Source organism: Rhinolophus ferrumequinum, chromosome X, assembly GCF_004115265.2.
Source record: "Rhinolophus ferrumequinum isolate MPI-CBG mRhiFer1 chromosome X, mRhiFer1_v1.p, whole genome shotgun sequence".
Classification (NCBI taxonomy): Eukaryota; Metazoa; Chordata; class Mammalia; order Chiroptera; family Rhinolophidae; genus Rhinolophus; species Rhinolophus ferrumequinum.
Window position 1 is genome coordinate 120,802,368 of NC_046284.1, and position 15,106 is coordinate 120,817,473.

The 15,106-nt window shown below is 47.3% G+C and overlaps 1 protein-coding gene across 5 annotated transcripts in view; it reads right to left on the reverse strand.

Annotated features, from left to right (window-relative positions):
- Nucleotides 1-15,106, reverse strand: part of LOC117020555 (uncharacterized) — a 308,400-nt gene that overhangs the window by 272,482 nt on the left and 20,812 nt on the right. The window lies entirely within an intron of this gene.

Sequence of the window (15,106 nt, forward strand, 5' to 3'; positions counted from 1 at the left end):
CCAAGTCCCAAAGCTGCGTATGATTTGATTTGAGGTACGATCGGAGGGAATCTAGGCTCAGCATCGTACCCTCCAGGGCTTCTTGTGACGCATCTGAGATGTCTCCCACAGTAAGAAAAGGGACCGAGCTGTACGAGGGCGTTCCAAGGTCCAGAGGACGACTACCGGGAGTTCTGCATCACTGGCAGCCACATGCTTTCAGTGACAGACACCACGGAAGGTAACGGACAGCACGCCATCCTGTCACAGAAATCCTCTAGAGGACCACAGCTCTGAGAGGGTGTGGTGGAGACGGTGTCCTATCCGGCACACAGGAAGATGGGTTAGAGGGCACAAGACTTTTTTTTTTAAATTTTAAGCAAAAAGGCTGGAACATAATAAAAGAGGTTAGGGAGACGTTAGAAAGGAACATTCTGTCTATTAAGTCCATGCCACAGGCAATTTCCCACAGTTAATTGTCTCAGTTCACCATCACGTGGGACCATTTGTCACACCACCAATTGAGCAGCTACACTCACTGCGTTTGAAAGGACAGACTCCAAAAGTCACTCGATGTTCTGCTCTCATACTAGAGTTTCTAATCAGTGGTCCATATGCGCAGACCCTAAAGAGCCAGGTAACTGTGGTGCAGTCCTGCTCGCTTACAAACAGATGGTGCCACTAGCCAGCCCATCGCTCTGACACCTCCAGAACGGGTTTCGAAAAACACACACGTGTTACTTACAGGGAACGACCAATATCCGTAACGAGTGTGTTGGTAAAAGGAAGTGAGCCATTCAACACGAATTTCCTTTCCCTTCTAGTATACAGTGAGTAAGCCCAGGACGTTTTCTATGCAAAATGGCACTTTTAGGGGCAGTGTCAAGAATCCCATATTCTTACCCACAAACTAGTGCTTCCAGTCATGGTTTAGGGGAGGAAAATACTGGACAATTTGTACTCCACTCAGCCCTGTGCACTCAAGTTTACCTGAATCATCGTTTAGGAAGCGACCTCTCAGACCAAGGCGGGAAGACAGTAGTGGGGTTTTTAGGTCTCCGTAAATCCTTTTTGCAGAACTGGAGACAGCCTCTGAAAACACAATGGGTATCGAATCGGTTTCCTGGGGCTGCTGGAACAACCGACCACCAAGGTCATGCCTTAAGACAACACAAGCTTACGATCTTCCATTTCTGGGGATCCAAAGTCCAAAAAGATCTCCTGGTCCTAAAATCAAAACGTTGATTGGGGTGTGCTCCTTTCTGGGGGCTCTGGGGGAGAGCAATTTCTCCCCAATTTCTTTAAAGTCTGATCATTTTGAGAGAATAGACCCCGATATTTATCCTTCGTGGTAGAGTGTACCTTTTCAGCATAGAGATTCAAATCATCTTTATTTCACGAACGTATTCCTAAATGACTATTTTTACTACTGTTCCATTCCACCACTGTGGGCTTTCTCTCAAAGATGGTCATTATGGGTACGGATTGTCTTTAAGGAAATACACAGCCAGAGAATGGAATTCATACAAAAGTCATACATATTGTAAATAAAGCTTAATAACTGATACTAGTAATGATTATCGTGTCCAGGACCTAAACAAGGTTGACATCCAAGCAGCTCCTTCTTACTTGAGACGATCTCGTGCCTGTCAGGCACAGGGAAACCCTGCGGGTCGCATGTCTGATGGTGGCGGCTGAAAGACACAAGCCCGTGGAACGACCTCCAGGTGCTGTGTGCAGGGGTTACTTGTATCTCGGGCATGCAGAAGTCTGTATTCTAAGGCACACTCAGCATACTCCATCACGACGACGGGCACGAGAAAGTCATCGAGACAGGAGCACCCTGATGGGGGAACCCCTAGCCCGGGACATCGGGCACAGATGGGCATCCACCTTGAGCTGGGCGTGACGCCCCCTGACAATGAATGGAGCGGTTTGACGCATGGCGTCTTGCAGGGTTTTCCGTCTTCAGATGAACGCCCGGGGATGCCAGCTGCTCAGGGCTGGACGAGACCTTCCATCTCCCTCCTGCACCGGCCAAGCCAAATGGCAGTGAGACGCTCCCCCTCAGTCCCCCTTTCTCATCCACGTGTCAGGCTTCCGTCTTCTGCACCTGGCCCCCCATGTAACGGAGAGCAGGACTGCAGCCAGCTGTGGAAGCTCCTCGACCACTCCCTCCCTCCCAAATAGGACGACTGGCCGCTTAGGAGGGTCTCAGACAAACAGCTTGGGGGGAGCATGGGGGTGCTCCAAGGCTGGAAGAGGAGGAGATGGCAGAATCACTGACCCCCCCCCCACCACTTCATGGCCTGTCCCCTGCTGCCCTGACATCTGCTCGCCCTCTGCTTCGCCTCGGGCCACCAGGAGCTGCTTCGTGACTGCATGTCTCCACATCCTTCTCCCGCAGGGGTGTCCCTCATGAATTCCAACAGGTGGGAATGAGGGAACCACACACACCCTTCAGACACCCTTCCAGCCCCGGGGCCTTCCAGCGCTGGGGCCACGAGGAAGGAAAGGCAGGCGGCAGAAAGGAGTTTTCCTCACGCTGTCTCCCCCTTTGTGGAGAAGTCTCTGCTCGTGAATGATGAACAGACCTCTGGGGAAGGAAGGGTATCAAAGAAGGAAGCAATCTTGTGGGATCTGAGTCAGGAAAAGTCAAGAATTGCCCGATCTCTGCTTTTGAGCTCCATAAATGTGTAAAATAGTCACCGCGAGATTTTCTTTTGAGGGACACCGTTCTCCACCCCAACGTTCAAAACCGTGTTACACCCACATTGTGTGTTTGGTGCCAGGCAGGCCCTCTTTCCACACCCAGAGAGTCGGCTACCAATTCCCGTGGGCCAAGCACAGAAGCCAGAGACTGTGTACGGTGGTGACGCTGAAGGAGTGACAAAGGGTGACTTCCGGCCGCGTTGTCCCTTGGCCAGCGTGCAAAACACGGCACGTGCACGCCGTAGTACAAAATACAGACACAATTATAAATGGTAATTGGACTTCCCAACGCAGATATATTTAAATCAAACACATGCTGTTGAATTATTTACTACTTCCATGTATATTCTGGTTTAAATACATTTTAGCAAATCAACGAGGAGCCTCACTTCCATCTATAATTTGTGTCTGTGGATGAAAAAGGGGGTCCTGTAGCAGTAACCTTATAGGGCGACGTGATCATAAATTCCTACCTGGGCAGGTCACAGTGGGTCGTCTCCTCCAGGCACATAAGGACTTTAGTAAAAGCCTTCTTCTTCCCTTCAGCAGCCCTATCCCGTTTCTGTGCTTCCAGGTTATGAAACGCGTGAAATGCCCTTCAGACCCCTCAAGCTCAACGCGGATGGGAACTCCTTTCTGTCCTTCTCTTCCTCCTGCCCCCAAGGTCACGTTCTCTCCACAGCACTGCCTCTGCTTTGAGGTCCCCTTGTCCCCGGCCACATCACCACACGGACTTACCAGCCGTAGCCACGTCCTGGGCCCCCACAGGGTCCCCTGGGGGCCACACAGAGCAGTCCGGCTCCCAGTGGAGGTCCCACCCTTTTCCAACAATGCAGCATTTCCACCCAGCTCAGGAGCCTCTCTCCCCACGGTCGGTGGGTCAATCTCTATAGCAGTTGCTCGTCTTCCAGAATTTCACAGTGGAAGCCGGGCGAACACCCCTCTGCCCAGCTTCCTTTCCTGTCAATCTCTGCGTTGCCCTTCCTCCTGGCACGTGACTCCAAAGGACAAGCAAAGCTTGTTTGTCCCCTGTGCCACCCTCTTCCCTCTGTGCCACCGCAAGTTGTTTTCATAGGAGTTCGGGGATCTTCCTTTAAATCAGGGGTCTGCAACCTACAGTCCGAGGAGGGCCAAACCTAGTCTCCATCCTGTGGGGGGTTTTGTTTTTGGTTTGTTTGTTTTTTGGCTTTGCTTTTCCTTTTCTTTTCTTTTTCTTTTTATTTTATTTTTATTTTTTTATGGCCAAAGAGCTAGATAGAATGAGTTTTACAATATGTTTCATGGTTAAAAATAAATCCCAAGCATTTCTGACACATGACAATTACTTAAATCCAAATTTCAATGTTGTAAAAGACGTTTTATCGGAACGCAGCCACACATCCAAGTATTGTGCATGGACGCCTTCCCACTGGACAGGCAGAGCCCAGAGGTCGTAAAGCCGAAAATATTTACTATCTGAAGTCTTCCAGAAAGTCTGAGGTCCTTCCCTGGCCTTTCCCTTCTCTCCACTCTGGGACTTAGGTCAGACTGCCTTTCAGGGGCCCAGCTTTCCTTTTGATATGTAAAGTTGGCTATAAATCCCCTTTCTCTCTGATAAAGCCTGACTTTCAAGATGGGCGGCTTCACCTCAGCTTCTCCAAAACAAGTGGGCTTGGGGAGCAGAGGGAAACAATGAGCTCTTTATTTCTTCTTTCCATTCCTGCTAGAGAAAACCTTACCGGCATGTTAGATAAGGGACATCTCGGCCTCACGGGGGAGGGTTTGGGGGGAAGCTATGCCCAAGGGCACACGAGAGCACAGGAAGATTTTTCAAAACATGTTACTTCAATAAAAACCCAAATTATATCAGTGAGGGAAAGGGGGGATACCTGGGTGTGGGGAACAAGGAGCGCGCCGGGAATGACTGAGGGACTGGAATGGAACTTTTAGGGTAGGACATTGGGGAGAAGAGATACAGGGAAAGGTTGGGCTCAAACAAAATCACGTGAGTAAAAGCCTCAAAACTAAGGTGCTCAGCCAGTTAGTCTACAAGCCCTAAATCTGGAGACTAGGAGACACCGGAAATGAGAGGAATAGTCAGACCCCTAAAAGTGAAATGATTACCATCTGCACATTTTCTGAAGTAGTTAGCCACTGTCGCAACCAATCAAGACACATTCTGTCAACAGGTGCCTAAAGGAGAAATAACGCAGCTTGCAAGCAGAATGTGAGTGAAACCACGAAAGCATACTGTCAACGAAAAAAAAACAGCCAGCCTCAGAGAAAGCTTCTAAGAGTTTATTAGAGCCAAACTGATGACAATTGCTGGGAAGCAAAGTCTCAGTGGATTGAGAAAATGCTCTGGAAAAGAGCCGTTTTGCAACTTACTTTATACATTAGAATCAAAGGAGGAAGGTTACATGAAATCCATTGGCTGTAGATTAAGGGGGTGGGAGAAAGCAAAGCAGGGAAGTCTCTGAGATTGGATAAAAGCAAATTGGAGAGACAGGTACCTCTTTTACATGGGTGGGTACAGGATAGTAACATTTTACAGCACATAGAGATGGTATTTGGGGACCAAGATAACAGTGAGAAATTATGTGGTTTCCTGCTCTGGTGTGGTGGGTTGTGGCCCCTGGATGGTCTGGAAAAAGGGATTACTCTGACATTCCAAGGGTATGGTATATTAGACGCAAAACGACAATAGACAGGCTCACTTAAGGTAAAGACTGACCTTTGTCAAGGAAGCTCCAGGCCAAGGATGTGACTTCCCGCCACGGCCCACCTGAGTTAGGGATTTTTACGTTCACGCCATCCTGTGTGGTTATTTTCAGTCTCCCGAGCTTGTCAGCTTTAACCTATCACCTCTTTCCTGTCCACAATACTCAAATTCATTCTATCCTATCTCATGAAAACAAAGAAAAAGAGAAATAAAAAGCACAATGGTAGGGGGATCGGGAAGAAGGGGAATGGGGGCTTTTTATTAGCCTATGTCATTTTCCACACTTGGTTCGTATTTCACTCTTTCCAAGTTAGATGCTGGATGGTTTCTTGAATCTGTCTTACCTATTTTAGTAGCCTCCTCTAAAACTCCTAGAAATCGCAAAAAAAAAATAAATAAAAGTAAGTCCATAAACGGTCACAACTGTCATGTGACCCAATAAAACAGGAAACCATGGTGAGTACAGTTTGCCTTAATTTATAGAGCAGATGTGTTCCCAAGCTATGGAGGTAAACCAGTATTTTAAGTGATAGAACACGCCTTCAGAATTCCCTTACAGAAATAAATGCACTCTCTTGGACTATACTAGAACGCCGTGACAGAAAAACAGGACTTCCATTTAAGAAAATGCCATTTTTCTCTTATTAAAGATCTGAGTATGAGGTTTTGATGTTTCTACCTCCGTATGGATAGCAAAGGGAGTCACAGAATATAAATAATACACGAAGGGTGTCACATAGCACTGAGACACGGCACTGGGTGCGAGAATGGGACTTTAATCGCTTCATCTGTTTGCATTTCAGTTGATGGATACAGGACTCCCTACCCACAAACATGGCACCTTCGCATATTAAATATTTCCAGCTGAAGGAATGTGAGAAAAAGCAGGTGCACGATGGACTTTCTGATCTTCCCCTGAAGCAGGTCCTCAGACCGTCATGGCAGAGGTGCCCTCCCTACACCCAGAAAAGAACGTCTTAGGCCCCAAAGACAAAGGGACACAGAGAGGTATCGGAAAATACAGTCTCACTAAGGTTCCCGTGTCACTACACTCTGCTCCTGTCTGTCCTATCTCGTCTCTCCAGGACTTCCCACTTTCCATCAGACCCAGTGTAAAAACACTCAGCTTTAACGGTTTCTTGGGGGGGTCTTCGTTTCCTGGTGAAGGCTCCCACATCACGTAAAACTTATGCTAAATAAATGTGTCTGCTTCTTTCTCGTTATTCTGCCTTTTATGACGGGGCTCCCAGGAGAGAACTGAAAGGGGAGAGGAAAAAAAGATTAAGTTGCTTCTTCTATGTGGTTCTTCGTCTGTTGAGTAAGGAGTTGGAAGCTGCATCGGACTCTTAAATGTGTAATCCGATTTGTTGAGGGACCACTACGTGCACAACCGTATGGCAGGTCACGTGGGCCGGGTTCCAACAGGAAAGGGTGGAAAGAGCTGGGGGTGGTCCCAGCCTCGGGGAGCTCCAGGGTTCATCCTCCGGCAACAATCCAGGTGATGAGAAAATGCTGTTCAATTCTCTCAACACTGTACCTCGATCTTGATCTCATTTAAGTGAGTGACGCCGTATAAATGCTTTCTTCCGCTTTTGGCTAGATGATTCTGTGCTTTCTAGCTTATAACGTGCCCGGTAATTTGTGTTTTAATTAAGAAACTCACAGCCATGTGGAAAGCATCACTAGGACATTTATTCCCAGCATTTTTATTTCCGTAAAGCTGATGTCGGAACACACATCTTGTATCAGCGTAGCTCTCTAATAATCTCCCTCAGGAACATTCTGTAGCATTTGCAGGATCGGTCTCCCCACAGGTCTCCCTCACTCGGCTTGCTTCACAAAGCATTTAAAGCAAATACCAAGGGATGCTAATACACGGTGCTATTCTAACTCGGTCCAGCTCACGGGCTGACCGCGTGGTTTCATTTGATTTAACTCGTGCCTCCTTTGATGGTGACCGGGCAAAATATCAAAATGTCACGCCGTTAGCCTAGCTTATCTACTCGTTCCAGTCATGGATGAATGTCCCGCTTTCCTCTGCATCTAACGTGTTTAGCAGTGTTCTTCAGCTGGCAGGTGAACTGATGACGGAATGATTACATTCTACTTGTAACCCATTTGGGACGTTAATCATATCCTGTTGATCTCTGCCTCTGCTCTTTTTAACTTCCGCCACCAGCCCAGAAAGCAGACCTAATAACACCACGCACTGCAAAACCAAGGAATTTTGGGTCCAATATACGGTGCACTGAAAGCACAGAACACACGTGTCGCAAATCCAGCTACATTCCCTTTCAAGACCTCGTTGTCCCATTTAACAAGTTCACATTTTTTTAAAAGTTCAGGTAAAGACAAGTACGGCTAAAAGTACATACATGCATCACGCATATACCACCACTGTGCGTGTATCACAAGCATTGTGTTCAGCTTACATTATTTTGTTTCTTCAGTAATGCTACGAGTAGGAGCAGTTTCTCCATTCCAAATCAGACAAGGGAAAACCTAGAAAGACTGAACACTTCAAGCACCGGCGGAAGAGATAGAGTTGAATTCCAAAACCCATCCATCGGGGGCTGGGGCGTCACGGAGGCGCTGGGTGTGTCTTCCTCTCGTCCGTGTTTGCTCCTCACGCACTTTGGATGTTCCTCAGGTCTTTCTTAAAATGTATTTGCAACAGACTTTCATGATCGGGTTTCAAAGTAGCATCGGTGTGAGCAGACAGCGGTTCTCCGATGAAGACGCCCTGCTACGTTCCTGTCATGGAAACAGTGATAATTCTGCGCAGCGTAGCCTTGGTCAGCATGAACCTACCACTGAGCACTCTCCTCCTACCTGCCTCGCCACCCTCACTCATACACACACTCACACTCACACACTCACTCACACTCACACACCTGCACACTCATTCACTCACTCATACACATTCACACACACTATCATACACTCACTCACACACATTTATACATACACACACCCATATACACTCACACACTCAACTCATACACTCATATTTACACATATACACACTCACATACACATACACTCACATACACACACATTCACACACACTCAGTCACACTCACACTCACACACACACACACACACACACACACACACACGAGCACCATTTGGGACTGACGACCTTCTCAGAAGCTTACATCAGGAAGCCACCTCTCCCAAGTTATTCCTCTGGTTGCGAAGGGGGAGACGTACAAGAGGCAGGGAAAGGATTTCATTTGGATGTCTACTAACCCCCTGACCCTGTTAGGTGTTTTACGCACATTCTCTCTTGTTAGCTCCCATCTATGGCTTAACACTCAAGAGTTACGAAAAACAAAACACATACATTTCACGTAATTAAATGTGATTCCCGAGTGGAACACGCGTTATCTTGTGCAATGGGTGGCTGGGCTTTGTCCCCGCGATGGGCTCAGTTGCGATGTGTAGAACGCATGCTTTCGGGCTGATCGACAATCTTGGAGGTCAGCCAAGAGACAAATCTGAACACAAACCGAGAAATGGTGTTTGCCAGTCACTCTGGGAAGGCAAACATCATAGCTCTGAGCTTAATTCTGATACCATCAGCTTGGGTAAAACTCCTGCCAAAAAGAAACTAGGGTAGAGCAGACAAATCATTGCGTTGGATGGAAACTCAAGGAATTGCTTCCAGGAAGTGCCGATTCTAAGGTGGCCCCGGGGGGCTTGGCAATGCTTCATGCTGTGCTGGAGATCAAGTCCTTCTTTATTTATTCTTCATCATACGAGGTGGGTGAACTCCTGGCCAGTCGGATGAGTGTGATGGTCCAGTTGCCCAGTCCTCTCCCAGAAATTGCAATTCTCCTGCCATGTCTCAGCACACACCACATGCGTTTCCTATCCATCCTTTCGTGAAAATCCTGTGAGAATACTAAACGGTTGAGGAAGAATACGCTCATTCAGATGAGATTTCTATTCTGTTTTTCCTATAAGCTTTTTGGTCTAAGGCACTGCATCTACTCATTAATTTATGATTCCCCAGCCACCCAGACTTTTACACGGCATATAGTGAATTCTGTCTGCAGATGGATTATTAATTAACTAGGGTTGTGATAGGTCAAACCATCATCAAGGAATCCATACTGCTTACCTTGCGAATGGCGGTACGAGAGAATGAAGGAACAGAGATGACCAAGAAAAGCGAGGAGAAACAATGTCCTAAGTGCTCTCTCCCCTTCCCCAATCTCTCCTGAAACACAGGGAGTGGCAGAGAGGGCACAAGCAGTGTCCGCTCAAGTTACCCCGGTCCCTTCTGCATGGCTCTTCCAAAAACTCATTCTTTTTCCACGAAATAGGATTGTTAGTGCTTTATGCTGTGGTCAAGAAGTTGTAACTCCACAGGGCTTTTCTGATGAGGAAAATCATGGCTGCGATGCACAGGAAATGGAAGTGCAGCAGCTCAGAGACAACCCTGGCCCTTCAGGGCACAAGACGTGCCATGGCACCCCTACACACACTAATGCACACTGGCTCACAGCCGGGAAAAGTGGGACTATTGCTTTCTAGACACTTCTTTCCCAGAAACAGCTGTTTGATCTCTTACTGAGTTTTTCTTCCCAAAGCTCTCGTGTGTCACCAGGAACGGAAGGCAAACCTGGAACTGTCCTCTGTTCCAACATCTCCAGCAAGTGGCTGAAGGCGCCCTCCCTTTCTTCTGAGTGTGACCTCAGGGGCTACTGTCCCCTTTGGGGATTTGGCTCAGGAAGTTGTCTCAGTCCTCTCCTCCCCAGGTTTTTCCATCTCCCACCCTCACCCAGAGTCCCCCAGACATGAATCTATGTTGCAGTTGTGGACACTGAGGCTTCCTGTCCTGTCTTAGTGTTCTTAGGCTCCCAAATAAAGCAGCTAACACAAGGGAAATCATTGTGCGTGGAGAGGGTGAAGCTTTACCAGGTTCAGCAGAAACTTACCCTGTACTCCCACTGTAAGCCCCATCAGAACTCCTGTTATACAATAGTCGCTAGATATTCTGCACACCACAGGTACCCATTCAATGCCGCTTACTTCTCTTCTTTCTAAAATGGAATTCTTCCCTAAACACCATTTTGTGAATTTCAAAAGAGGTGGCAAACATTCAGTGACTCTTGAGGCAGCAGCACAGAAAGCTGGGATGAAACATGCCCACTGAATGCTAACTGACTGCGATGTCTTTTTATTCAAGGACAAATGTGACCATTTTTAACAAGACTTCCAATCTCCATTATCCATTAAACCTATGAAAGCCTGAAACATTATTGTCTGGCTATCAAACGGCGTATTACAGGAAAAGAAATGACACTTCGTTTTACTACTCAAGGAATTAAAATTAGTATTTGAGGAGTGCTTCATTTCTCATGCATAAAGTTCTAAAAGGAAAATGTATATATACTGCTACGTAAAGCTAGCTAGACTATATACTTTTATGACGTCTGAATTTGCATTTGACTCGGCTTTCCCACCTGTTAGCTCTCCGTGAGGCTTCTCACAGGCACGCAGTGGGGAGGGCTGCTCGTAGTAGGACCTCTTTATAGGTGTTCGGCTGCAGGTCCCGCATGGAAATGAATGTGTCGAAGAGGAAGAGGTGAGTGGACAACCCAGGACCCAAACCCAAGACGTCTAAGTGAAAGTCTTATGTCCTTTTACACGGTACTTTAACATTAATTTATAAAGGATTTCTCTTGTGGAAAAATACGTGAGACCAAATGATCTCTGTCACTGTAAATGTTGTTTTATAATTTTCAGGTTCGTAAAACATCCCTTTGAATTAATTATAATACATGATGTCTGGTTCAGTCATATTCTAATGCCAAAAACACAATGATTTGATGGAGTGAATTGGTATTAGATTATATTTGCAATCCACTTTACAACCAGTTGTCAAGTTTTCCATCCTTGCTATCTCCTGAGAAATCTATGCTGATAGTCCCATGTTTGCCTAATTAGAGATACACACAGGATGCAAGGGAGCGAGTATTGCTATTTTGCTCTTTGAGGATCTGCCATGTTCTCCATTGCCCCAGTGGGATAGTGAATGGATCCCGTTCTCACAGGCTTTCAGTAAGACAGCAGGTTGGAGTAAGACGTCCCTTTGAAGTCTTGTCTCAGCGGTATGGTGAGGGTCTAAAGCAAGGCACTGAAATGGAGGCGCTTCTTTTATATGCTAGCGTCACACTTGATGGTAAGAGGTGATGGTATCTCACAGCGGAACAGAACTGATAACCAGCAAGGCAGAATCCCTGCACATCAGCGCTGAAAATGCCTCAGGCACTTCTCTGCATCGGTCCGTCCCAGGAGTCACCTGTTCCTGCGAGTGCTCCCTCGGAAGCATCCTGACACTGTTGTAATGCCCGAAGCACGGGGATCGGCTTCTCCTGACATTCTCTGCCTCTCTCTCATAACAGCTTTCAATGAGCTCACCTTTCCAGTACGCTGGAGTGCAGCTGTAGTGCCAGCTTCCATTGCTGAGCTGGGGTACCCACGTTAGACTTCTGGATACGGCACGAAGAAGCGTGAACCCAAGAAATGCGGCAAAGGAATCCATGAGAAGTTATGACAATGCAGAGTTCATTTACTCATCCGGTCATAATTTTGACACGTGCCCTGACTTTGACCATAAAGAGTATGTACAAATAAAGCGGTGATACCTCTAGAAAAAAAGAATAATTTAGGCTACAGGCTACACTCCTGAGGCCGTTTCCAAAATGAAATTAGGCCCTTGGCCTGGTCCAGTCTGTCCCATAGGTCCCCCCTTGTCCTGAATTCCAGACACTGTGATCCAGGATGGCCTCTCAGCCAAATCCAGGGGAAGCGTCAGCTTCTACTAGTGGGCTCACCGGGACGCAGAAGCGCACTTCCTCTTACCTGTCCTTCTTCCCCGACCGGCTCTCAGCAGATGCCACGTGATGCCACGTCCTGTGCATTGTCACCCTCAGAGCGCTCACACCTTTCTCTGCGCTTCATTTCCACCTTCATCATCCCACATCAGGTGTTTAGCCACCCCCAGCCCAGGGCCACCTGCCAGCATGTCAGCTACACGTCCCTTCATTTCTGCCCTCACCGAATCCTTGACACCTCGACAAATGTAACGTCACGCAGGTCCAGCTCTCGTGTGCCCGCCTCCCTCACCCATGTCACTTGTGCCCCCCTCACAGTGCACAAGCTCAGTCCAATACTCTAACCTGGCGCACTGTTCGGCCGTGGTCTCATTTCATCCCGTATCCTGCTGGTCAACCAGCTCCCTCTCAGTGGCACACAGCCCTGACTGCGTGAGGCTGCACAGCTCCATTGATCTCAAAGGGAAACCCCGCGCACCCCATGTAAGAGACACTACAACTCCCATGTGAATCTTGGGAATTTCTCGGGTGTCACTTATTGTCTTTTGTATTATCTGCATTGTGAACTGTGTTTTTCTTGGTGAACATGCGATTTTCGATGACAAGCAAGTTTAGGAACTGCTGGGCTAGGGGTCCACTTACAACTACGCCTTCCTACGGACGTCCGCTGTAATTTCCGCTTTCCCACTCAGCTCCCCATTGTACATGGGGCCCCACTTCCACACTGGGTGGTTTGGACAATGACCTGTGGGGACCCTGCCAGCTAGCATTTCTCTCCATCTCCCAGACAGACTCCATTTCTACTTTCTCTTGCCTGAACCTTTAGGGATTTCCCCAATCTTCAATGGCAACTTCAGCCAGTGAAGCTCCCGAAAAGCCCTTGCTACACACAAACGCCCATCACAGGTGTCTACTGTGTCCTGTCCTAGAATTAACTAGAAATGGGGGAGATGACAGGGAATTCTCCTCTAGCCTTCACCCCTCAGTGTTTCCTCCCGTCTACACAGACCCTGCTGTCAAATGGATGAGTTAAGCCGCAGCCTAACTGTGCATTACTGTCTGTGTGTGTGTGTGTGTGTGTGTGTGTGCGTGCCCCATCTCCGTGCTAAGCAGCAAACAATTTCTCAAAGTTCTCTCCTTTATTTACGGCCCTTAGCGAAACATTAGATAAGCAGATATAGTTTGGACTCAGAGGGGAAAATTGTTATCAGTGAATCGGGGAAGTTTAGAAACTGCTCTTTGCAGCCAACCGTCAATATTCCAACTGCTCGTATCTCGTAATATCTCTGCTAAGTGAAGGGCTTTATTTTGCAACCAAACATCGATAAAAATGTGTCAGTTTTACCTTGGCAACAAATGTTACGAAAGAGCTAAACGCGAGAAACTGACTCACATGCATACGTGTCCCATCAAACAGACGAGAAAATCTTTTTAAGGAGAAAAATAAAAAAAGACGATGCTATGCATGATGGCTTTTTGTGAGTTTTTGGAAACAGGAAAAAAAAACTGGAAAGCAATACCGAGGTGTCAGGACCTGTGCCCAGTGTGACCTGAATCACGGTTTATAAAGGGCCTTCCAGGAGCAATGAGATCCATGTGAAAACGCACAGAACACGCATGTCGCAGAGAAATTAAAGAAAGGGGGGGCAGCCATTTACAGGAAAAACAAAGCTGGAAACATATAGCCAAGCAGTGTTCTCATCAAAGCACAGAACTGTAAGTAAATTACCACGCGGCGGCCGGGTAAAAAAAAATAAAAATGAGGCCCCACAGAAAACACCAGTTCCTGGCAAAAAAATTCATTATCTTGAAGGAAATTAAATCGAGGTACTTTACTTTAGATGGAAGAATACTTCATAAGGAACCGTCAGAGCCAAAACAAACAGAAACCGAAAGGGGAAGAATGTGAATCGGTATACCCACTGCCAGCATGACTTTCCTTGGGAAGAAGTTTTTATTTGCATTAAGTAGTAAGCTTATCCAGAGCAACGAGACGGGGAGGCAGTGTAATGTACTTTTGGACCCAACAGTTCAGAACAGAGCCGAGGACACAGCTAAGTTACATGCTGGCAGAAAGTCCACGTAAAGACTGGGGCGGGGCCGACGCCCAGCCATGAAAAGCGATTCTGTGTATAGTTCTGGGACCAGGCCCCGGACTGCTCTCCACGCTCTGCTCTAGGGTTCAACCTATCAAAGGGCGTCCTCACAGACTCCTGAACAGTCCTGGGGGCGACGGGTGTCTGTCCCTCCCTGCAGTGAAGCTCGTGAGGTCCCACTGGGCCACGTGGGGAGCGAGGGAATGAGTGGGTGCAAAGCTGCAGAGACACTTTCGGAGAGGCAGAGTTGCCCCATAAACACCATCTGTCTTTCATTTTTATCTTTCGTTTTTGCTTTTCTCGAGAAAGATGTACTCACACAAAACTTCCTGAAGTTCCCTATGGTGGGGAGCAGGTTGATGAGCTGTAGAAGGAAAACCTGACATCCAGGTGAGCACAGGGAACTACCGTGGAAGGAATCACTGGGCAAAGACAAGAAGAAGGGGGGAAGGAAAAAGGAGGAGGAGGAAGAAAAGGGAGCGGGGCAGAAGGAGGGGGAGAATGAAGCAGAGGAGGAGAAGGAGAAGGAGACGAAGAAGAAGAAGGAGACAAAGGAGAAGAAGAAAAACTATCAAATAAGAAGCAGCTGAAGTACACAGGGGACCAAAAAAAATGCACACACATTTTAAGAAAGGAAAAAACTGTATTAAAATGTAATACTCAACATAAACCAGTAACAAAAGATGACTACAACTCACATTTGACTTCTGCAAGGACAAGAGGTGCTCACAGTGGTTCCCATCAGCGTCCAGACACTTCTGATGATGGTG